Source organism: Notolabrus celidotus, chromosome 15, assembly GCF_009762535.1.
Source record: "Notolabrus celidotus isolate fNotCel1 chromosome 15, fNotCel1.pri, whole genome shotgun sequence".
Lineage (NCBI taxonomy): Eukaryota > Metazoa > Chordata > Actinopteri > Labriformes > Labridae > Notolabrus > Notolabrus celidotus.
Window position 1 is genome coordinate 6,802,764 of NC_048286.1, and position 24,120 is coordinate 6,826,883.

At 40.9% G+C, this 24,120-nt stretch overlaps 1 protein-coding gene across 2 annotated transcripts in view; it reads right to left on the minus strand.

Moving 5' to 3' along the window:
• Positions 1-24,120, minus strand: part of LOC117827302 (nuclear receptor coactivator 2-like) — an 83,774-nt gene that overhangs the window by 54,168 nt on the left and 5,486 nt on the right. Inside the window, exons 2-3 of one of the 2 annotated variants that reach the window (XM_034703841.1) lie at positions 12,153-12,218; positions 9,310-9,356 (exon numbers count right to left, since the gene is read on the minus strand). The gene's annotated coding sequence lies outside the window, so the exon portion shown is untranslated. The remainder of the gene's footprint in view (positions 1-9,309; positions 9,357-12,152; positions 12,219-24,120) is intronic. The other variant, XM_034703842.1, reaches the window with a different exon arrangement.

A 24,120-nucleotide genomic window follows, 5' to 3' on the forward strand; every position in this document is an offset into this window, starting at 1 on the left:
TGATGTTGTCGTACAATTAGCATTTTAATATTGTTGTTAATGGGGATCTCTTGGTTTTTGGGGCTAGTGGACACTCGAGGAACTGCAGTTTTTTGCACTTCTGTACTGGCTTCACTTTTCAACACTGGAGGTCCACGATTGGTAGAAAGGAGTAGGATGGTTGTTAAGGTCAGTTGACAATGAGAATCATGGTTCGGTATACCGGCAAAGTCAAGCCACATGTGAGGAACTCTCTTTCTTTTATAGACAAGTAACTTCGAGGATGTCGATGGCAGGAACCAGGGTCTAACACGTTTTTAAAAAGAACTGGACACAGCTTTGGGCGATGATTTATTTTTATTCCTATCAAAGCTATAGTTTCTCAGGATGCCAAATAAAAGTTCAACTTTAAAACCCAGACCTTCAAGATAGCATCTGCATTTGGGGACGGAACTGGCGCCCGTGCATTTCCTCGAACCAGACTTCCGAAATCCCTTTAGACTGATGCAGAAAACAACTCTGGATTCAGTTTTAAGTCAGTTTTACAACTCCAGGAAAGAATGGTTTAAAAATAAGGAGTATTAAAGTGTGGGTTAAATTAATTTTCTACTGATTACAGCAATCTTTTTACTATGTAAATAGAGAAAAGTTTTTGGGAAAGTTTGGATCATGTGACGGGACATTTGTATTAACTCTAAAATCCTGGAGCACTTCAGGGGCTTTGGACTTGGAGTTGTGGGACATTTAACCCCTCCAGAAAAGTCCCTGCTCGGGGTGGAGTGCTTTCCAAAACAGGAACTATGGAAATGGGTCATGCTGTGTTGGTCAAGCACTCCTTGTATTTTCTTTCAGGCAATATATTCAGAGCTCAGCCAGCAAATCACAGATATGAGCAACTTAGAATCATGGTGCATGTTGTAAAAGTTGTGTCCAAAATAGTACAAGAAAAACATCCATTGTGTTTCTTTATTTGGGGGATGAGACTGAAACTTGCTGATCTGTTAACACCGGTGGAAACATAAAAGTGTTTAAAGATCCTTGACAAAAGAAGTCTTGGGACTGCGAGTTCTGGGTGCTTTGGATGAAAATGTGACTTAAGATTAAAATCAAAGAGCACTCCTCTCGACTGCAGCTAAAAAACATTTTTCCATTGGCACCAGAAGAAGACACTAACAGCAGCACGTGTATAAAGTCCTTAAGCCCAAACTGTTGTGCGCTTTCTTCAATTTGGTCAACGTTTCTTTCACTTTCTTTCTTTCGTGTTGTATCACTAGTTTTCCTCTTCTCGTCTTCTTTTCTCTGCTGGTGACTGATCATCCAATAACCACCAATCTAAAGCATTGTGCTCTCCAATCCAATCAGGATCAAGTATTTAACACACTGCCGGGTTTTTAGTAAGAAAGCCAGGTAAAGGGGTGCCAGTTGGCCCAGGGTTTTGGATACGGGTCCCCTGTACCGAGGATGTAGTCCTTGTGCAACGATTGCATGTTCAGCTCCAGACCACCATTTGCTGTATGTCATCCCTTACTCTGTCCTCCCCACATTTCTTGTCTCTTTTCAGTTGTCTCTCTTTAAAAAAAAAGCTGGGTAATGTCAGATTATATGGCATCCTGTAATTCACCAACAAACTGATCCTACTCAGTCTCATACCTGACATGATGACTCCACTGAGAGTAGATAAATAACCTTGATAGGACAGTTATAAAACAATCCTGGCATAAACTGAAAGTAAAAACACTTTGAGATACTGCTCAAATTTCACGTTGCTCTACTGGCCTGCAGGTCAAACTCCATCTTTAACTTACTGATTGACTTATCTGCTTTTTTCATTGCAGCTCGTGTCAGCGTGGAATTTACATACAGTCACAGCTGAACAGCTTCAGGAAACTGTGCTGTTTCTGCTGTGTGCATATGAAAGTCTCATTAACACAAGTTTAGAGAAATTACCAAATACATGTCACTACAAATTGGATAGAGTCAGTGAGTAGGCGGTCAGAGACATCTGCACATTATGTAGTTATCCATAAAAAGGTTAATTTGAGTCAACTTGTTTAAAATAAATTATCCTTATGTGGAAAGAACTCAGTCAGTTAATCTTCCTTTACGCATTTTGGGGGAGGGTACTTTGCAGAGCAGTGTTCCCCGCTGAATGACGCTGTGGTGGGGGAGGTGGCAAAGGAGGGGGTTGGTAATATTTAGCCACATTACCCTTTCTATATTACCTTATATCATCTGTGCATTACTTTACTATGGGGTTAATTGGTATACCACAACAGACCAGCTGTAAGGGGCAGAGAGCAACGTGAGATTGTCGAATTTATTGATCGCAGATGGCGATCTTATACAGATTTAAACAAGGGAAAATGTAAGAATGGTCAGCATTATACTTGGACGGCTGAAAATATACTTTGGTGGCAGGAATCGTCTCTGTGTGGAAAAAACTGCAGTTAAGGTTGATCCATTCACCAATCTATGGCATAGACTCAACACAGACGTGTTCCTACGCAGAAACCTACGTACGCAACAACGTAGACCTTATCCTCTGTGATTGGTCCGCTGGGCAGCATAATTATTTCCTGCATTTGCAATATTTCCAGTGTCGCCAACTACACAGATTCAGCGGTGATGAATTCAATAAATCGGGTGACTGCTGAACATGGCTAGCATAGAAATCACACTGCTAACAAGGCGTTCAGGCGGAGGAAAGCAGAGCGATGCGTACACTCCAATGCAAAAGTATGAAGTGCTCGCGATAGTGTAGGATTCTACATCTAGACTAAGCAGCAACCTCCGGTCTCAAAATATGAAGTCCATGCGGAAATGTTATAAACTGCAGTTCATCGAGTGTCCCCTTGAGGCTGGCTGCAGAAACACCGGAAACCACATACACACCCATTCAAAAAAGTGGTTGACGCAGCAGACATCACTTTAAAGCCTAGTTAAAAAAAAACGGCTTCAGTCTACGTAGCTAATTTCTCTATCAGCAGGCACTGATATCAGAAGATATTAAGATTACGAGTTTTGCCCCTTTAAGGATGTGACTGACTTGACTTACAGGCCGGAACACTGTAGCTGTTGGCTAGGAGGCTCAAAGCCCGCCTCTTTACCTCACACTAGCTCGACAGTCGTTATGTTGAGTTCAGTATTTCCAATATGGCTCCCACCGACGATTGGCGCTCAGGAACAGATGGGTGACGTCACGGATACTACTTCCATTATTTATACAGTCTATGGTCTAACCCAAGCTTTAATGCTGATGTGCGTACATTTAGGGTAGCAGAATGTACGCACATACTTGCAACATTCAAACTTTTATTTTTAAACAGCACTCATCATCATGAGTCTCTGCTGTCCCCAACTGACATCATACAGCTTTAAATTGGTCGTGGGTTCATTTGAAGAACTATTTGTCTCCCATGTTGAGAACCTGCTTCCTTCTGAATGAGCCTGAACAACAGTTGTTATTGCAGCAAAGCAAACTGGGTAAACAGTTGGCTGGTTAGACCTCAGGTGACAGAGCAGCTACAGGCCTGCTGACTGTGCACTCTGTTAGTGTGTCTCTGTGTTTGTGTGTGTGTGTGTGTGGGAGGGTGACCAGTCATTCATAACCACTCCCCCCCCCAACACACACACACACAAGAACAGACACACACAGTGTCAAACCACAATAATACATGACAGCTCAAAGTCCAGGTCTGAGTAAGACAGTCATGCAACTGTGAGCATCAAATCCATCACTATGTGGTAACCAGTACGCAAAATGCTTCCGCTGTTTATAATAGAGATTTAAATACTTAATGTGACTGTAATACTAGAGACTGTGGCTGAAATTAAATCAACATTTTCCTCAAAGTATCATTAAAGCTGTGATCTTCAATCAAAAGTAAACAAACAGTAGCTCAACTATTTAAAACACATGCCTTTACACCACTCCCATATTGACTGACAGGTACTTCAACAGAATCAATCAAGTTATTTAGTTAAAAGCTGTATTTCATCTTGTCATTAAACGAGAAATATTAAAATGTGAGTAAAAGTCAGTCAAACACATCGCTCATTACAGTAACTCATGTTGAAATCATCAGCCGGGGCACATCAGCCCTTTAAATTTGAGAGGAATAGATGAGGAGCCTGATGGTTACTTACCTCTCCTCTGGTAAAACCAGTCCATAACCAGTCCAACGCCGGCCGACTATCCCAATGCCGGCCGGGCTGACACACAGGTTTTTTCACACCATGCACACAGTCAACACAGCACAACAAACACACACACACACACACGCTCAGTTTGTATTTCCTCTCTTTTCTCTCTGTGAGATTACCTCCGTGTGTGTGTCATCTGCGCCTAATGACAGCTGACTAACTACATGCCACAAATCCTCTCTCTCTCTCTCTCTCTCTCCCTCTCTCTCTCTGTGTCCCCTCCCCCCATCACGTCAACACACACTTCTCCCTGTCTCCTCCCACAACACACACTCACACTCCTCCCTCCTATTAGGCAGTGTGTAGAAAACACACCCTCTCTCTGCCACAGCCTGTCTGTGAATGATTTACATGACTTGTATTTACATTTTAGACTCTTATATATACTGTTGCAGTTTTATTTTTTGTATTTGTACTCTGGTTGTAATTAGACAAACTTACTTGTGTTGCTTGTATACAAATAAAATGTAAAGAAATGAGCTGGATCTTTAGAAAAGAATTACAAATGAAGTACCAGTTTGAAAAGTCTTCACCAGCTGCTCAGTTCACCTCTATTAAAACAATAACTTGCTTTGTTTTAATGATGCTGGAGCAAGGCAGCATGGGAATTGTAGTCCAACAAGTTTTATGAAAATCTAACTGTGAATAAGACTGAAGCATTCATCTTGAGATAATCTTTAAAAGTTTGAATCACCAACTATTTATGTTGTTTATTCTCATTGAATAGCAACAAGTAAAGTTATTCTGTAAACAATTGGCTTACTTTCCTTCTCACATGGTAATTAATATGTTTTAAATTCATGTATTTTAACTCAAATTTGGGCAGTATAATTAACTAGTAATGAAAAGTGGAACTACTTGCAACACTCTTCAAACAATTAAAGGCACAGTATGCAATTTCAACTGCTAGGGTCTTTCAAGTATAACAAAATACTTGTTTTAATGATGGTGTAGCAAAGGGTCATGGGAGTTGTTGTCCTAATTGTTACAAAAATGCCACTTTAGCTGATGAATGTCTCTCCACCGGGACTGAGGGATGGATTATGATCACAGATGAGCTAATCTATCAAATCTTCAATTCATTATAAACATATATTTGGCAACCCTGATCTGAAAAATGTTGTGTGAAATGTTGATCAATTCAGATTTGATGGTTTTAAAAACTCAAAAGCCTAATTTCAATACTTTTTGAGCATTTAAAGGCACAGTACATAACTTCTGTGGCAATGTTTTGATCGAAACGGTAAGAAATACTTGGTTTGATGATGTAAAGCAAGGGATCATGGGAGTTGCTTTTTATTGTCCAAGACATAAATCTAAGTTAAATCTAAGTTAGGTCACTTTGTGTTATTTCATACAAATTAAATAGGAACGTGAAGTAATTACTAATACATTTTTTCTTTTAGAATTCCTTATTCGCTGTGCAATCTCCACCAGGTGTTTCTCACGAGATGGACGACAAAAGGGAGCACATCATCACCACAAATACACTAAAGTTTCTGATTATCAGTATGGGAACCCTAGCCTGGAAAGTACGGGAAATTTCCTAAACTTCATGTTTGAGTTAATCCCAAAGGTTAAGTATCAATTTGGCTCCATAACAAAGAGAAGATTGTAATCATTGCTCTAAAGGCGTTGCTTTTTGCACTGTCATGCAAGGGTTGGAAGCTCCGTCATGTCATGAAGTGCGAAGCGTTAAGGTTTGTCTTTACTGGAAACAGGGGTCTACCCTGAAAAAGCAGCCTCACACCACTGACAAGAGCACTCCGTACTTTTTGGTGGCCATATTTACTATAACACCTTGCCTACACAGGCTGTGAAAAGACAGCAGTCCGTCACCACATCACCAACAGCCTGAGTCATCACTCGCCTCTGGTTTGGTTTCATTTCTCTGAGCTATGTTTAAAAATGGAAGAAAACACATTTGCTTAGTGCTTTCACAACAAACTACAGTTTTTAGTTCCCTTTACTGACACATTTGGACCTAGAGTGTAATAATTTCTCTGCCAATATGACATTGTGTTAGATCGTCTCTTCTTTTAACAAATCTGTAAACGTTTGGAAACCAAGAAGACCAGTTTCTGGAGTTTTAGAAAGTGAAATGTTGTCCCATTGCTTCCTGATAAAGGATTTCAGCTGCTCAACAGTTCAGGGTCTCCTTTGTCTTAATTGTTGTGTCATGATGCAGCAAATGTTTTCAATGGGTGACAAGTCAGGACTGCAGGCATGCCAGTTTAGCACCTGGACTCTTCTAATACAGAGCCATGATGTTGTAACACATGCAGAGTGCGGTGTAGTGTTGCTGAAATATACAAGGTCTTACTCTGAAAAGAGCATTGTCGGGAAGACAACAAATGTTGCTAAAGGTGCCTTCCCAGATGTGTAAGCTACCAAACCATATCATTTTTGGTATAACAATACAATTTTTCAGTTTCAACATGTGATATGTTGTATTTTCACCATTTTCAATAACAAATTTGCAAATCATCCGAATCTGATTTTTTTAACATTTTAAACACTGACCTAACTCATGGAGTTGGTGTCGTTCAATAACTTTTTAAAGAACGAACCACACTGTGACCCTCTATCATTCAACTGAACTGAACCATCAGGTTTGTGATCCATTGCACCCCTGAGTGAGTAGTGCTTTAAGGCTGATTTATACTTCTGCGTTGAATCAACGGCGTACCCTACGCCGGGGGTCCACGTAGCTCCCGTACCTACGCCAAGGCCTATGCACGTAGCTGACGTGCACCTCCAAAATGTAACTCCCCGTAGAGCCCACGCAGACCGCAAGCTCTGTGATTGGTCCGCTTGGCGGCTTTGTCTTTCCCGCATTTACAACACTTCCGGGATCCCGGACATCGGCCGTGTATTTCATCTCCTCCTCTCTATTCTTCATGTAATCATGTCTGTATGATAAACAGCAACATGTATCAGCTGTAGATTAACAGAACACGCTCTGAATCTCTGTGGAAAAGTAAACAGAGATCGTAGCGGGACCGGAAGCAGGCGGCCGGCTATCAGAGAGAACACACTGCCCTCAGGCGCTTCGGCGGAGAATTGCTGCGCGACACAGACACACCGACGCACAAGTATGTGGTGCTCATGTCCGCGTCAGCCCCTGCTGCGTAGGGGAGACGCAGAAGTATAAATCAGCCTTTAACCTCAGTAAAAACCTCATCCTGCTCTATTTCAACAGTGAAACATATGAAATATATCTTTGCCATGGACAATTTAAAAAAGCAGCATGCTTTTCCATTGCTAAGACTGGAACCCACCAGTGGTTCAGACCATACACTGTATAAAAAATGGATGTAGTATCTGTTTCTGAAGCACTGTTTTGAAGCCAATTGTTGGCGGGAGCCATATTGGAAATGCTGAACTCAACCTAACTGCTGGCAAGCTAGTGTGAGGTAAAGAGGCAGCTTTGAGCCTCCTAGTCAATAGCTGTGTGTTCCCGCCCGTCAGTCAAGTCCTTAAATGGGCAAAACTCATAATCTTAAACATCCAGCCCCCGTACAGTGTGTGCTGACAGAGAAATTAGCTCTTCAGACTTAAGCCTTTTTTTAACCAGGCTGTACACATGTTTATTATTGCTGCAAAGATCGTCTTTTTTGAATTGGTGTGTATGTAGTTTCCAATGTTTCTGCAGCCAGCGTCAAGTGGACGCTCCATGAACTGCAGTTTGTAACACTCCCACATGGGCTTAATATTTTGAGACCAGAGGTTGCTGCTTTGTTCAGACACTAAAAATAACCACATTGAAAGAGTTCCTAATGGTCTCATCTTAATGCTGATGGTGTCGTTCCCTCTTAAAGGTCATAAAGAGATATTAGGAAAATGTTTAGGCTGTTAGACACTTAAAAAAAAATCCCTACAGGAGCTTTAAAGTGGCATAAACCAAAAAAAGGAAACTAACGTTTCTTAAAAGCTCCTGTGGGAACTTTTAGTTTGTGTTGATTTTAGTGCCCCCTCTTGGGAAAGCGGTACCTCTGTGATTGAGTGAACAAATCTATGATGGTTCTGATCCTTTTTCAGCTCATATAGGTGTCAATATTAATTTCCATCTGTTTCATAACCAGATAAAAAAAAGTCCTCATAGGGGCTTTAATTGGAGGGATTCTGTAAAAAACTGAAGTGCGAAAATTTTCCAAATAAAAGCTTATGAATGTGTTAAAAAGCAGCAAAGCCAGAGTTTACACAGAGAGAGAGACTGAGAGAGTGTTAAAGCCTGTTACTGTGCATTCAGCACTCGCATAATAAGCCTCCTCCCTGCCTCGATAATAAGCCCTGCACACAAAGTGAGACAGCAGAAAACACAAGTGAAAGTGAGAGAGACAGTGTGTGAGAGAGAGAGAGAGAGAGACAGTGTGTGTTAGTGTGTGTGTGTGTGTGTGTGTGTGTGTGTGTGTGTGTGTGTGTGTGTGTGTGTGTGTGTGTGTGTGTATGTGTGTTTGTGTGTGTGTGTGTGTGTGTATGTGAGAGAGAGACAGAGAGAGAGAAGGGTAATTTTAAAATGACAAAAGCTGTGAGTGCTGGTGGAAGCAGCTGTGCTTACAGGTCACACACTCACACTAACACACACACAGCTAACACATACGCACAAACAGCTCTCAGGGGAGTGCACAAACACACAGAATTTGTCAGGCTAGCTGTGTCACTTTAACACACACACACACACACCTCTTTTTCTCACACACATACACAACAACAAACGTATCTTCTTCTTCCTCCTCTTTCACTTTCATGCCTTGTTTGCATTTCGAGCCTGTTGCTGTCACAGAGAACCAGTTTGAATGTTGGCTGTATAAACTGGAGCAGGATTTCTCAACCTTTCAACCCTTCAGCCTGACAGTGTTCACATTTAGGTCCTGAAGTGACCTGGTTATTATTTTCAAGAGCCGTGTGTAGTATTGAAATTGACATTCACGTGGCTTGTGATCCACACCTCTGGGGCTGCATCAGTTTTCCAGAAGGATGTCAAGAGGTGAGATGTGCTTTGTTCGACTAAAACTTTGCTGTATCCTGACTGTGAGGGGGTGCAGTTCAAACGTGTGATTGTTTTTTCTGTTACTCTACACCAACCCAACAGTGCAGAGGAGAAAGTAAGAGGCCAGCAAATACCTGAAATTCTCACCGACCAGTAATCCTGAAGCTGTGCTCATTGTTGTCTGAACAGAAATGCAGAAACGGAGGGGATTGAATCAGAGTTGAATTGGATCATTTACTATTTTAAGCGATAAAGTGGTCAACATATCATCAAACAATGTTTTTGAATACTGCTAAATCCAGAATATAAGTCTGTTCTGGGGTAAAAAGGTTTAAACTGTGAAGACTTCCATTACATTCAGCAATGTGCAGTTTCTATGCAGATATAAATAAATAATAAATAATTCTGATAAATTTGTTTCAACCATAATTGAACAGCCGGTGCAAACACAGCCCTTCCACTAATTATGTATGTGCAAAGGCTTCCACAATCTGAATTATGCAAGCTTTGAAAAAGAATGGAAGAGGAAGCTAGTTGCTGATCATCCTGGTCTTCCAACATCCTCCAACGTTGGTCAGGCTGTGCATCTTTTATGTTGTGTTCAAACCAGACATGAATACAATTATTTGCGCGCATAAATCATGCTTTTTTGAATGTCGGAATAATCTGTGTATAACGACTTGCTTCATTTGCTTGTCAAAGTGTGTGTACGTAATTTTATTTGCATCTGGTGTGAATCATAGACTGTATAAATAAAGGACGTAGTATCCGTGACGTCACCCATCTGTTTCTGAAGGGCTGTTTTGAGGCCAGGCGGCGGCAGCAGCCATATTGGAAATGTTGAACTCAACATAACTGCTGTCGACGAGTGTGAGGTATAGAGGTGGGCTTTGAGCCTCCTAGCCAGCTACAGCGTTCCCGCCTGTCAATCAAGTCAGCTGTACCTCTCATAATGGAAAACTCGTAATCGTAATATCTTTGAAATTGCTGCGTTATGAAAAAATTCACCCCCCGTACAGTGTGTGCCAGTCGAGACATGATCTATCCAGACTACACTCGTTTTTGGTACCAGGCTGTAAACATGTTTACTTCTGCTGTAAAGATCGGCTTTTTTTTGAATTTGTGTGTATGGGGGACACTTGAGGAAATGCAGTTTTTACCACTTCCGTATTGGCTTCAATTCTCGCCTGCCGGAGGTTGCCGCCTGTAGCTACCTGTACAGTCTTTGAGCTCAGCCTAATGTAGCGTTGATAGTTCCGTGGTATAAACGAAGCCACTGGCCACAACCACTCCACAGAGGAACACACTATCCCCCTCTACTGGTCACTGAGAGGTTGTTTATGCAAAAACGTGTTCAATAGAAAACAGTGAACTACTGTTGCGGTTTGGCCAATCTTTTACACGTAAACACAGCTGGAAGCGTAAACTTTTAAACCATTTTCTAGAATGGAATCTTCGGTGGTGACGTCACAGCCCCATTCACACATGCGTGTTACGATCCCAGTAAAATTGTTCGTACTCTCCTCTCTGTTGAAGAACGCTTTATGCGCAGGCACATGGTGTTCTTCAGTAGTGTTTCTTTACAAGGTTATACCGCTAACTAGTGGTTTGGCATGTACACCACAACATATTCAGTGGTTGACATATGTACGCAGATATTTTTTTTTTAACGCAGAGGAAATGCTTTATTCTTTCTCAAGGCCTTAAATTGAGGAGTCTTTTCAATCGAACCAGCTCTTCAAAAGGTTTGTTTACTTAAGTATACAACTGTTTTCTTTCAACTGATATTTAAAACCTAATGAGGGAGAAAAGTAGACTGGTCTGCCTTGCTATGTATCCTGCATGCTTTGCACAAGGAGGCGGCTATTTGCCTCTTGGAGCTCCATCTTCTGGGTAACACACCATAACATGATAGAATACCTCTCTCTACATTTTATACTGGTTGCTAGGGATGGATACCGAATTTGGTACTTTTATAGGTACCGACCGAATTCAGTCGGTACTACCGAGTACTGATTCACGTACTCACCGCGAGGCAGAGCTGCAGGAGGATTAAGTTGAGATGGACTCTCTCGCTCCGACTACCTGACCTGTTTATACTTGCCCTGTCCTGTGTGAGTGAATGCCCAACAAGTAAGTTGTGTGTCCTGTTATTATAAAGAGACGGGGAACTGACTTTTTCCCGTCTGCAGGCATTCACGTGTGTTCATGATTTTATACAGTCAAAGGTGTTCATTGATAAACTCCCGAAAGAGCATTTCGACGCCACAAGCACGTGTCAGCTAATATATCTAATCACCTATAGAATCATGTTTCTTTTCATTCCATGTTAAATTGAATACATATGTTAAATTCAAAAAAATTGAGATTTTATCATTAAACAAATTAACAGTTATTACCACATAAACACACATAAAAGTACTGAAAATTGGTACCGTATCAGTTCAAATGTGAAAGATACCCATCCCTACTGGTTGCACCAGTATATAGGACGCAGACAACTTTTCAGTGACAAATGGGTATTTAAAGTGTGTCTTATACACTGCATTTTGGTTTCTCGGAGAGCCTAAAGCAGTTTGGAAAAATGTTCCTTTCTTACGTCCGCCATGTTTGCTACTTCATTGTGCGGCTGTTGTAGACTCAAAACTGCAGGCTTTTTTTGTCTTTTACACTGAAAGGTATATTTTTCCAAACAGAAATGTTCTAAATGTCTCACTTTTCAATATGCTAGCTAGTTTAACAGAACAATTAATCAGGATAAAGACAGCTGCTAGGGTGTACCACCGAGAGCTAACAAACACACGTCCACATGCCTTGCCTGCATCCAGGCACTCCCCCTTATACACAGAATTTTGCAACAATGAATGTCAACAGCTGGAAATGGCGAGAAACTATTCCCAAGGTACAAAGTTTATGTTCTGGTTTTGAGGTGGTTTTTTTTCTCATCTGATAGTCAAAATAAAATGTGCTTACTCACCTTATAAGCAAAGCATTCTGGGTAAGTATCCACAAAGTTTTTCCTTGGGACATCATTCAGTCATTTCTGTAAGACACAAAACATAAACAATATTTCACATTATAAAACAACTTTGTACCGTACTGAAAAAACAGCAAGAGACTTTAATATTTAAACTTTCAGTCATTATGTGTGACAAGCAAGTGACAACCTCCAGTGTTGAAATATGAAGCTAACAGAAGTGTAGAAACTGCAGTTCCTTGAGTGTCCACTTGAGGCTGGCTCCAAAAGCCAAAGAATCCCCATTAGAGCCCATGTTAAGATGCCCATTTTTACAGCAAAATTAAACATGCTTACAGCCTGGTGCAAAAAGCAGATTTGGATGACCTTTAATCAATTTAAATAAGGCATTGTATTATTACCTTTTCATTACTACTGTAGTTTAATCAGGGGTTTAATCAATCTAGGGCTGTTCTTGTCCAGGCTAAACCTCAGCACGTATGTCCACAGCTGCTACGCATGACACTTTGTTATATTCTTACTTCAGGGAGAAAGCTTTGTCATGAATTGTAATATTTGCATCCTTGGGTCATAAATGTACAATAAACTGCTAAGAAGTGTCCCCTTGACATTCAGCTCGTTGGCTATGTGTAGACAGATTTGAGCTTCGTCAGGATGAGAGTGCCCAGCACAGCTCTGAGCAGCAGAGAGCGGAGATGCTAACAGCTCATCTCCACAAGTAGACGCAACACAAGAGCAAACTATACAGAGATGCAAAACTATTTCATCGTGTTTGTGCAACAATAACATTAGTGCAATATGATATTGTGAATTGAACCTTAAGACAGAGCGGGTAGTGGGGGTAAATTATGCACAATTTTTGATGTTATTAATGGCCGCAATACTGAAATCCCTCTGACTGTTAAAAATGGCCGACCACTCTTTGATGCTGAAAGGCTTGACGCACTGAAGGATAAAAGTGATATGCTAATATGGATAGATAATGTTCAAGGTAAAAGTAATATCACAACAACATCCTCAAGTTCAACAAGAGGCCAAACCCAGGATCAAGTATGTGGAAGTGTGTGTTTCACAAATACGCTGTTGAGCTTTTTACAGTGTGAGCCGATTTTCACCTTAAACATCACACGCTGGTAATGCTGGAAGTCTCACTCTGGCCCACAAAAACAAGAAAACCTGCTGCTTTTCCCAGACACTGACCCTGCCTGGGAGGACCAGTCAGAGGGGTTTTGGGCCTTATTCATGCTGTGAGACTGACCCGGGCCAGTGTGGTGCTGGTCCAGGTTCACTGAGTTCCCACTAGCTTTGGTTCACGTTCACAGACGCTCTATTTTACAGAAGAAATGTTTCCTGAAAAGCTAAAACTTGCATGAAGAAACATACTGAAGCAACTTCAACTTTTTTTATCATGTTGCATGTTAACATATCCTGACAGACTCAGATCCACCTTGTCTTATGTAATCTAGTGACAATACAAGGTTTCAGGAAATATGACACATTACGCATTCCAAGTGAATCATCACCTCTTCCGCCCTCATAATGTATACATACGTTTTTCTACACAGCGTCACTATGACTCCCACTTTACTTATTACCATATATGGACTGTTATTTGCGTATACTGGTGTTGCATTTATTGTAAATTATTCTCAGTCACCTTAATGCCTTCTCGTGTCATTTGTTCACTGGCATTTCAAAATGAAACCAGGTCCTGCCCACTCAGTCCAGTTATGGGTTTTTAGGTTCCTACTGTCTAGGATGTTCTTACTGAGTAAGAAACCACCATAACTCTAATGTAAACAGGATAGTGTATTTATTTTGAACCCTGTTTCACAACATGTCAGGTCTAGCATGAATTTGAATGTAGCATTTCCTCAGGACTCTGTCTAACCACTCTCCTCGGAGCTCCTCCAAAACGGCGCCCTCGCTCGCATGCACGAGCGCCGCTGATTCACAACCATATGATGGTGACTGATTCAAAACCGGTCCTCAGCACATCGTTTGTGTTTTGCACTACGTCAACTCATGTCAAATTCAGCGGTAAGAAAACACCAAAACATTATCATAGTGAAAGTTAAAAACACAAACAAACATGAAATGTACGCGCAGGAGGCGGGCAGGACAGCAGGACGGGATATGATTGGTTTCATAATTTGGCTCCTGATGGCAGGGATTGGTTGGTGTTTTCCCAGGTTTACTCCAGCTGTAGATAGAGGCTTTTTTTCTCTCTTTTTTAAGAACACATTATGTATCGATCGCCATCAGGACAGAGAGATCATTTTAACCAGTATAACAAAAAGTGTATCTAAATCTGACTACCAACCCCAGCTTTAAGTCGTTTGTAGTAGTATACATGTGGTACAACCATAAACACAAAAAAAGAACAGTTTTCTATAAATGCAATTAACACATTGCAAAAGGAATACAAATCATATAGATTAGCATCCAAGCAACATCAAAGAGATGAATAAAACCCCAAAAAAACTAAGTAAGCTAAAGGACAACAAAAAAAACCTGTAACAACAAAAGGAAACAGCAACAGTACGAAAAAAGTCAAAATCAGAGTCTTTCTATTGCTAAGGTTAGCAGAGCTAGCACCACCAACCTTCTGTCCTCCTTACAGATTAATGTCTACATGCCTATGATGCTTACTCATTGCTCCAAACTACACCGCGTTACAAGATGCTATCTGTGCTTTTTTACATTCAGGTAATGGAGCATTATTGCATTATGGCAGTAGCCATTAGTGCAAGCCCCAGCTACTGGGGGGGCTTTAGTACAGCTTAGACACAACATATGAAGGCATTCCATTCATATAACCAACTAGTATTTCTGATTTCAACTAGCAAGGGTTCAAACTAAATGGGCACATCCCACAAGGTAGCATCAGCTAAGCTTCTGTATGTGTCTGTTTTGATGTCTGTTTTCATCTTAAAGGTACAGTCTGTAGAAAGGAGAGTATTCAGATATATCTACACTACCAGTCAAAAGTTTGGACACACCTTCTCATTCAATGGGTTTCATTTATTCTAATTATTTTGGACATTGTAGATTAATACTGAAGACATCCAAAGTATAAAATCTGGTTTTGCCATAATCTGGATTACAATAGCAGTCAAATTGTGTACTAACCCTACCTCTGAACAACCCAACTGATAGTCTCAAACACATTAAGAAGGCAAGTCATTCTACAAATGAACTCTTGAGGGCTCATGTTAATTAGAAACCATTCCAGGAGACCACTTCATGAAGCAGACTGAGAGAATACCAAGAGTGTACAAAGCTGTCATGGGGCTACTTTACAGAATCTAAAATATAAAACATATTCTGCTTTGTTTAACACTTTTTTGTTCATTCAATAATTCCATATATGTTCTTTCATAGTTTTTATGTCTTCAGTATTAATCTACAGTGTTTCAAATAATTAAAATAAATACAAACCCTTGAATGAGAAGGTGTTTCCAAACTTTTGACTGGTAGTGCATGTGGTCAGATTCTAAATTGAAACACTTCCTTGCTAACCCCTCCTGTCTTGATGGTGGCCTTTGAAGACAAGCACCTGTACCTTTAAGACAGATCCTTGAAAAGGTTTTGGGGACAAAAATAATACTTGGTTAAGTTCATGAATGATATCATGGTGTATGTTAAAACAACACTGACTCATCAGTCATGTGGCTGCTTTGTTGCACACTGAGTGGCAAAGTATCTGTATGTGATGACACTAGAATAAAAACAGGCATGAAATATAGTGCCTTAGTTCATATCACAAATAATGAATGGCAAAGGAATCACTAATCCTGAACTTCATTTTCTGCCATTTCCTTATGTGCATGTTTTCAAGGAAGTATGCACTTGAATAAGTTTTGACAAATAATGGCGACTCAAAGTCTCGCATTGTGTGTTTGTGCTGTGTGTGTATGTGGGGTTCGAAGGGTTACTGTAATCAAGAACACCAAATAAAAAGTATTAAAAGGAGAAGTGATTTTTTTGGTCAGCGGCCAAATCTGAAACATCTGCTGGCTCTTCCCCCTGCTGTGTGTGTGTGTCATCTTAGTGTGTGTGTGTGTGTGTGTGTGTGTGTGTGTGTGTGTGTGTGTGTGTGTGTGTGTGTGTGTGTGTGTGTGTGTGTGTGTGTGATTAGATGAAACAGCCGCCCTCTCAGTCATTTGAACACAGAGGACTTAAACGACACAACACTTCAAAATGCACCTGCCACCACAGAGAGATAGTTGCATATGTGTACATGTGTCAGTGTTTGAGTGTGTGTCAGAGCATGACAGTGTTGGCGTGTCTGTGTGTGTGTGTGTGTGTGTGTGTGTGTGTGTGTGTGTGTGTGTGTGTGTGTGTGTGTGTGTGGCAGTGTGTGTCAGTGTGTGTGTGCGCGTCAGTGTGTGTGTGTGTGTAGGAGGGGATGGACAGCTGATCTTTACCCAACTGTTTTGTAAATTGCACAAGCACACATGCAAGAGCAAATGCTTTCTTTTCCTGCTCACACAATGACAACATGAGTCTGAGGCTGTGATTCAGCTCAGTTTGTGCACTTCAAGAGTTTGAAAGATGATCTTTTTGGGAATTTTCTGTTTTGTTAGGACTTAAATATTCTGTAGTGTGCTCTTTGAAAGTGAGATATGTTCAAAAGCCCTGTGAAAAATAGTTGTTGCAGCTTAATTTGAAGGTATTTTGTGACAGAAGTTGCTGTTTAATCCGCCGCATGGATGACACCGGTACCAAAAGTACCTGTGACTGAAGGAAGCTGAGAAAACACTGTTAGAGTTAGAACATAAAAGCTAAAAATGGGAGGTTAAATCTGTTAAATCTGAACAACTTGATCACACAACTGGTTTATTTTTCATCTGCACACGCTTCTGAAGTCGCTAATTTAACTGTAAACTTACAGATTCATGCCAACATGAAGTCCTAGGTTTTCTAACTTTAGACTCAAATTAACAGCTATTTCTCTTTAAACTTATTTTTTGAGTTTATCTTATTAGGACAATGCACATTAAAGCTGGGGTTGGTAGTCACGGAAACCTAGCATGAATTTGAATGTAGCATTTCCTCAGGACTGTCTAACCCCTCTCCTCGGAGCTCCTCCAAAATGGCGCCCCCGCTCACATGCACGAGCGCCGCTGATTCACGACCATATGATGGTGACTGATTCAAAACCGGTCCTCAGCACATCGTTTGTGTTTTGCACTACTTCAACTCATGTCAAATTCAGCAGTAAGAAAACACCAAAACATTCTCATAGTGAAAGCTAAAAACACAAACAACATGAAATGTACGCGCAGGAGGCGGGCAGAACGGCAGAACAGGATTTGATTGGTTTCATCATTTGGCTCCTGATGGCAGGGATTGGTTGGTGTTTTCCCAGGTTTACTTCGTCAAGAAAACATTATGTATTGATTGCCATCGAGACATTAAGATCATTTTAACCAGTACAACAAAAAGTGTAACTAAATCTGACTACCAAACCCAGCTTTAATCAACATTTCAGCAGTATGCCTCAATGTAAATATGCCGGAATTAGCACAATAGCTAATAGCTAATATGGGAATGGCTAATTCATACATAGTCCTATGATAGGTACTTACATAAAACAAAAACAAGTTTTAAAATTACAGGACATTGGGCACCATTGGCCTATAGCGGTCTAAGCGTGCCAAATATTCAGAGGCCATAGCCCTCGTCGCAGAGGTTGCAGGTTTGATTCCAGCCTAAACGATTGACTGCATGTCCTTCCCCTCTCTCCCTACATTTCCTGTCTCTCTTCAGCTGTCCTATCCATTAAAGGTGAAAATGCCCAAAAATATAACTTTTTTTTTTTTTTTTGAATTACTGGAAGTCATAAGACAGTTTCCAGGACACTACACGAAAAAGACTTGCAAACAAATGTACCTATAACTTGATTCTGTCTCCTACATGTTGTCAATAATAGTCATTTAAATGTGAGTCTGGCTTCTTCTAAGGGACAGCTTGTATTTTCATAGCCGGCCTTTATCCTTGAACACCTCGCAGCATGCACACTCCAGCCACAGATGTGTGATCCTGAATCAAAACACAACAAGAGCTAATGTCGACCTCAAAGCTGTTCTTAAATGTGGAGTATGATAGTGCGACTAATTTAATAACTTAAGCTCAAAGAACTTTAATTTGTCCACCGATTTTGGATCATTATAGCTAAAGTGTAAAAGAAGGATCAGGCTAAGTCTAAGTCTGTCAAACTCAAGCATTATTATGAAATTTAGCCGTAATAACCACAGTAATACTGCTGCATCCCATTGCTGTCATCTTAGCAGCAGAGACCAAAAAGCAGTGATGAACACCACGATTAGCTCTGGCCACGGCCCACGTTTGCTCTGTAAAAGCTTGTTATGCTATTAGCCTGTATTATCCCGCTGGAGGCCTGTGGACTCTCTCTAACTCCACTCTGCTGTCACAGTGCTGGAGAATTACAGCCACTGTCAACTCCAGCTAACCAAATTAGCACTTGTTGTGCAACCTGCTGGACTTGGCTCCCTGGTCTGCTGTTCAACCCTGTAAAGCTTTTATTACAGTTCTTGAACGTCTATAGGAAGGGTCCACTTTAAAGCAAGCTCGACGTGTTGTATGTATGTTTGTATTTTTACCTTATCAAAGCACTTGTCTGTGTTTAAGTCTGTTATGCAGCAGGTTTGTAACATCCTGCTGCTCTCCACAGGTTTTGTCAGGAACAGAAACTCAAACTTTCTAAAGAAGAGTGCTCAACTTTGTTGAACTTTGAGCTGCAAATTCACCTGATCAGCCAACAGAAACAAGAATGTCTTGATGCAACTGAAACCAAACACTTAAACTACCAGCTGCTAAATTTCTAAACAGAAAAATACATTAAAGTGAATGTTAAATACACAGCCTTAAGCTCCCCTGCAAAGACGCAAATGTACGGCTCCATTTGCCCATTGCTGCCCTGTGTCTGTCACTTTAAGAAATTCATTTTGCTTTTAAAGTTCACTAAAAGTGACGATCTAACATTTCACTGTCTGTTTCTCTTTTATCTGTGACTGATACATATCATACAAATAAAGACTGATCAGTGTTTACAGTCCCACACAACTTAAAGTCAGACCCTTGGCTGTATTAGGGCCTGTGACCACTAACAGCATCAACAAATGCAGCCCAGTGTTTTCAGCGCTCAGCTTCCTAAGCGTAACAAAACAACCCTCGGCATCAGCTGTTTTAGCACTCTCAGTTAAAAACAGCTCAACTTTTGGACATCCCCTGCGCTTGTTAACGTCACTTTTACATCACCAACCAATCAAAGAGAAGAAGAGGCGGGACATCTGATGTCAGTTTTTGTCAATAACAATGGTGAGCATGGAGGAGAAAGCTAACACTCATTTTTAAGAGGGTGCAATTTCGAGGGTAGGCTTACAGCAGCAGCTAACACAATGAAGTGATTTCTATCACTTTATGTTTTCTTTGTGAAATTCCATCCATTAAAAGCAAATAGGAAGCATTCATAGTGATTTAAAAATGACTTACTGGTCACTATAGGAAGCAGAGGTGCAAGGGGACAAGCTTGATAAACAAGCAACAGTTAGTGCCAATGAGAAGCATCATGAAATTGAGGTTTGGGTGCTGCCAGTCCCCCAAAAATGCTGTTAATGGGAACAGGCCCTTAACCCTCAAAGACCTAGACCTAGAAGCTACTTGTTCTTAAATGTTTGATAACTTTTGAACCGCTAATCCTATCAACAAGCTTTAAAAACTCAATTACAGTGGACATTCTCAGCTTTCTATTGATACCCCATTTGTTTCATTCATCATATTCAAAATAAATTCAGTAGAGTCTGGCGCACCCAAAGATGGTCAAGGTCTTTAAGGGTGAAACCAGCATGTTTTTTTATTACTTTTTTTAAAAACTCAAAATCTTTATCTTCAGAGACATTCATTCCGTATTCTATAATCGTACCGATTCTTCAGCAGAGTATCAGGTTCTTCACGCTCAATTTTCCAAATCTCGCGTAATAAAACGTGACTTTGGTGTAAACAAACATGGCGGACGAACAGGAAGAAGCAACAATGATTTTTTTTCTGCCTCTTACTTTCCGAAAACACATTACACTGCATTACAGCGCGAGTTGGAGGTGAGTAAAAATTGTCACAAGTATTACAGTTTGTTTTTACTTCCTCTTCCGTCAGTCAGCTGAGTCAGCTCGCGTCTTGATTGGCTTTTGCTCCGGTATACGTGACATTACACACTGTGCGTGCTCGGCTCCTCTCAGACTATCCCACACACTACAGGATTTCTAGTCGCAAATATTAAACATGTTCATTATTTACGATCTCTCCTTCTGAGGCCTTCCGAGCAGCTCCGACCGGACAAAATCCCTCTTAACACACCGCTCACCACAGGAAAATCACACACCATGTTGTTTGCAAACGTCAGACAATCAGGCCCTTGCTGGTTTTGATCGTAAGGGGGAGATCGGGAAAAAATCAGCCCGATTATCCTGTAGTGTGTACTCACCTTAACTTGACTAAACAACAGTGAAAGGAGGTTCTTACTTGTTAACCCTGGTGATGTACTGACTGTGCTGCCTAACTATACCCATCTATGCTCATGCCTGGGTGGTGGGGACATTCAGGGACATCCTGTAGGTTATGTAACTTATTGGCAGAGCTTGATACTGGAATGAGGATGTAACACGGTGGGTTTCTTCACTGGTTCACGTATTAGAAAGCAGCAAGGAAACTAAACAAGGAGCAGCAAAACTGCATTCTCAAGATATGTATGAAGAGGATGTTACAGGCAAGGAAACCCTACAGAATCTCTCGCTGTAGTTTCAAACTCTGAATTGTAAATTTAGTTTCCTGAGTGTAAGTCAGAAAAACTCCCTGCACTTTCATCAAGGTTTTTCTGGTGCATCTCAAGTGAGTCACACCTCTTTCAAGTTGTAGCTATACCTCAGCTGCATCACCTCGCCTCCTTTGTGATTAGTGAGAGCAGTGCTGCTGATGAAGCTGTTTTTGAAGTGTGAGAGATCTTTACTTTCTATTACTGACTTTGAAGAATGAAAGGACGGCTTTAATTTGTGACTGGAGATCAGTGATGAGCTTTGTCTGAAAGGCAGAGGTGCCTCCAAACAAATCACGATAAACAGGGACGCTTGTACTCGAAGCGGTATAGTATTCAGAAATATGATCGTTGCTATGTTTCGTAGCATTGCTGAATGACTGAAGCTGCTGACAAGAGTTTGATGGCGCCAACTCTTTCAGATTATACACTCTTGATGCTGTTCAGGATGACGGTGCATCACCTTTGCTTCACAAGTATAACAGCTATTTTACTGTCTTTTTCCAACACGTCAAAATACATCCATACCATAGACTGTATAATGAATGGTCGTAGTATCCATGATGAAGCCGATCGTCAGCGGGCGCTCTATTGGAAATGCTGAACTCAACCTAACTTCGTCCGAGCTAGTGTGAGGTAAAGAGGCGGGCCTTTAGCCTCTTTGCTAACAGCTACAGTGTCCCCGCCTGTCAATCAAGTCAGCCATGCCCCTATTTGGGCAAAATTAGTTATAAAAATAATTCACCCTTCATACAGTCAAGCGGCAACTTCTGGTCTAAACATATGAGTCCAATGCGGAAGTGCTAAAAACTGCAGTTCATCAAGGATCCCCTTGAGGCTGGCTCTGGAAGTACCGGAAACCACATACACACCCACATGTTTACAGCCTGGTACAAAAAACAAGTGTAGTCTGGATAGCTCATTTCTTGATCGACACACGATGTACGGGGGTTTATTTTTTTTCTAACGCAGCAATTTCGTAGATATTGAGATTACAAGTTTTACATTATAAGAGGCACAGCTGACTTGATTGACAGGTGGGAACAGTGTAGCTGTTGGCCAGGAGGCTCAAAGCCCACCTCTTTACGTCACACTCGCTCGACAGAAGTTATGTTGAGTTCAGCATTTCCAATATGGCTGCAGCTAACGTTTAGCCTCAAAACAGTGCTTCAGAAACAGATGGGTGACGTCACGGATACCACGTCCATTATTTATACAGTCTACGGTACCGATAGAGAAATTAGCTACTCAGACCTAAACCGTTTTTTGAACCAGGCTGTAAACATGTTTCTTATTGCTGTAAAGATCGTCTCTTTTGAATTGGTGTGTATGGGGTTTCCGGTGTTTCTGCAGCCAGCCTCAAGTGGACGCTTGACAAACTGCAGTTTTTAGCACTTTCTCATGGGCTTCATATTTTAAGACTGGAGTTTGCCACTTGGTCCATACAGCCGACATGTTGGCACTCACAAAACATATGGACCAATGAATATTCGACTGCTGTTCGATGACATTTAAACAATACAACGTATCAAACAATTGAGTCAGAATAGGTTATATAACGCACTCATTCTGGTCATGTAGTAAACTATCAGTGTATTGGAAAAACATCTTTTGTTGTTTGTCTTGTTTGAGGCTTTTGGAAAATGTTGGAAACCTGACCCACTGGTGGCCATCCTTGGAGCTACAAGCTCCTGATCTTTTGCTGATAAGTATGAGGAGAAAGCCGTTTTGTTTGGAATGGTGGTTGCAAAAAAAGCTAATACTAAGAGTGTGGAAGATGGACTTTGTGCCCACCTTTGATCTGTGGCTGGGAGAAATGGCGAACACTCTGAATCTTGAGAGACTGAGATTCCACAAGGAAGACAGAGGAAGTGTGTTCAATAAGATTTGGGACCCTTTGCTAAACTTTCTTTGTGGCAAAGATTAATATTCTGTGTCATAACTGCACCATCCTGCTGCGAATATGTCTTTGTGTTTTTACGTTTTTTTTTTCCTAATAAGAACTGCTTAAGATAAGGTTTTAATGTGATCAAGGCTGCTATTGCAACAGACATGCTCTTTCTTGATTTTTTTTATTTTTCCTTTTGGGGGGGGGGGGGTGAGCTTTGAATTTTGCTTTTTTTTTGTTGCTGTCAAGTCTGTATTTTCTATGTTTATAACAGCAACAAATATATATATTATAAAAATATAATATATATATTTTTTTAAAACCAAACAATTGAGTCAGCACATTTCAAACAGAGGTAGAACATCTGATACCATGTGAGGGGCCCCCAAGTAGGGCATCTTATATATTATGGAGCATTTAAATAGATGCTTACAATTAGAAGACAATAGTTTTGCTCTCTCGTAGGCTTACTGCAGCTCCACTAACGCTAACCCTTCTTCTTTGTGTGTTATGGATTGGATGGACAAATTATATACATCTTGTACAATGGTTTAATAGCGTAACGCTTCAAGAGGTAAGTATTTTTTTGTTACGTTCAAGAAAATTGTCAAACTGTGACCCGCTAACCTCCGTGTGGAGAGCCAGCCTGCTGCTGCTGATGCATTTTGTACATCATCTTCTTCTGGACACATCTTGCTGAGGGAATATTACAGTAATTATGGTATTCAGGCTCTGCAGGAGGCTTTAAGAGGAGTCGTGACATGGCTGTGCATGTGTGTGTCAGTGTGTGTGGGGGTTAATTAGAGCACTTGGTCCCAGGAGGATCAGACCTGGAAGACGACCGTCTCTGCTACGTGACAGAGAGCCAGGTGGCCGCGCGTGTGTTTATGTGTGTGTGTGAGTGTGTGCGAATGTGTGTGTCTGATAAGTTGGTGGCAGTGAGAAGAGCCAGACACAAACAAACACAGCTGAGGAGCGCAGACCCAAACACGCACGCACACACACACAAACACACACACACACCTTGGTAAATAACAGTTAACGTTAAGATAAAGGAGAGGAGATCAGGAACCAAAATTTAAAGAACAAGCTTACTGAAGTTTGCCATATTCACCTGCATCTGTTGTATCGTCATTGTGCCGTATTCAAGGTGTGGAGACAACATTAATGGAGGAACTGAGATAAGATTTTATAGCTTTACATGACATTACAGTCCAAGACAAACCCACAGTCATATTTTCAAC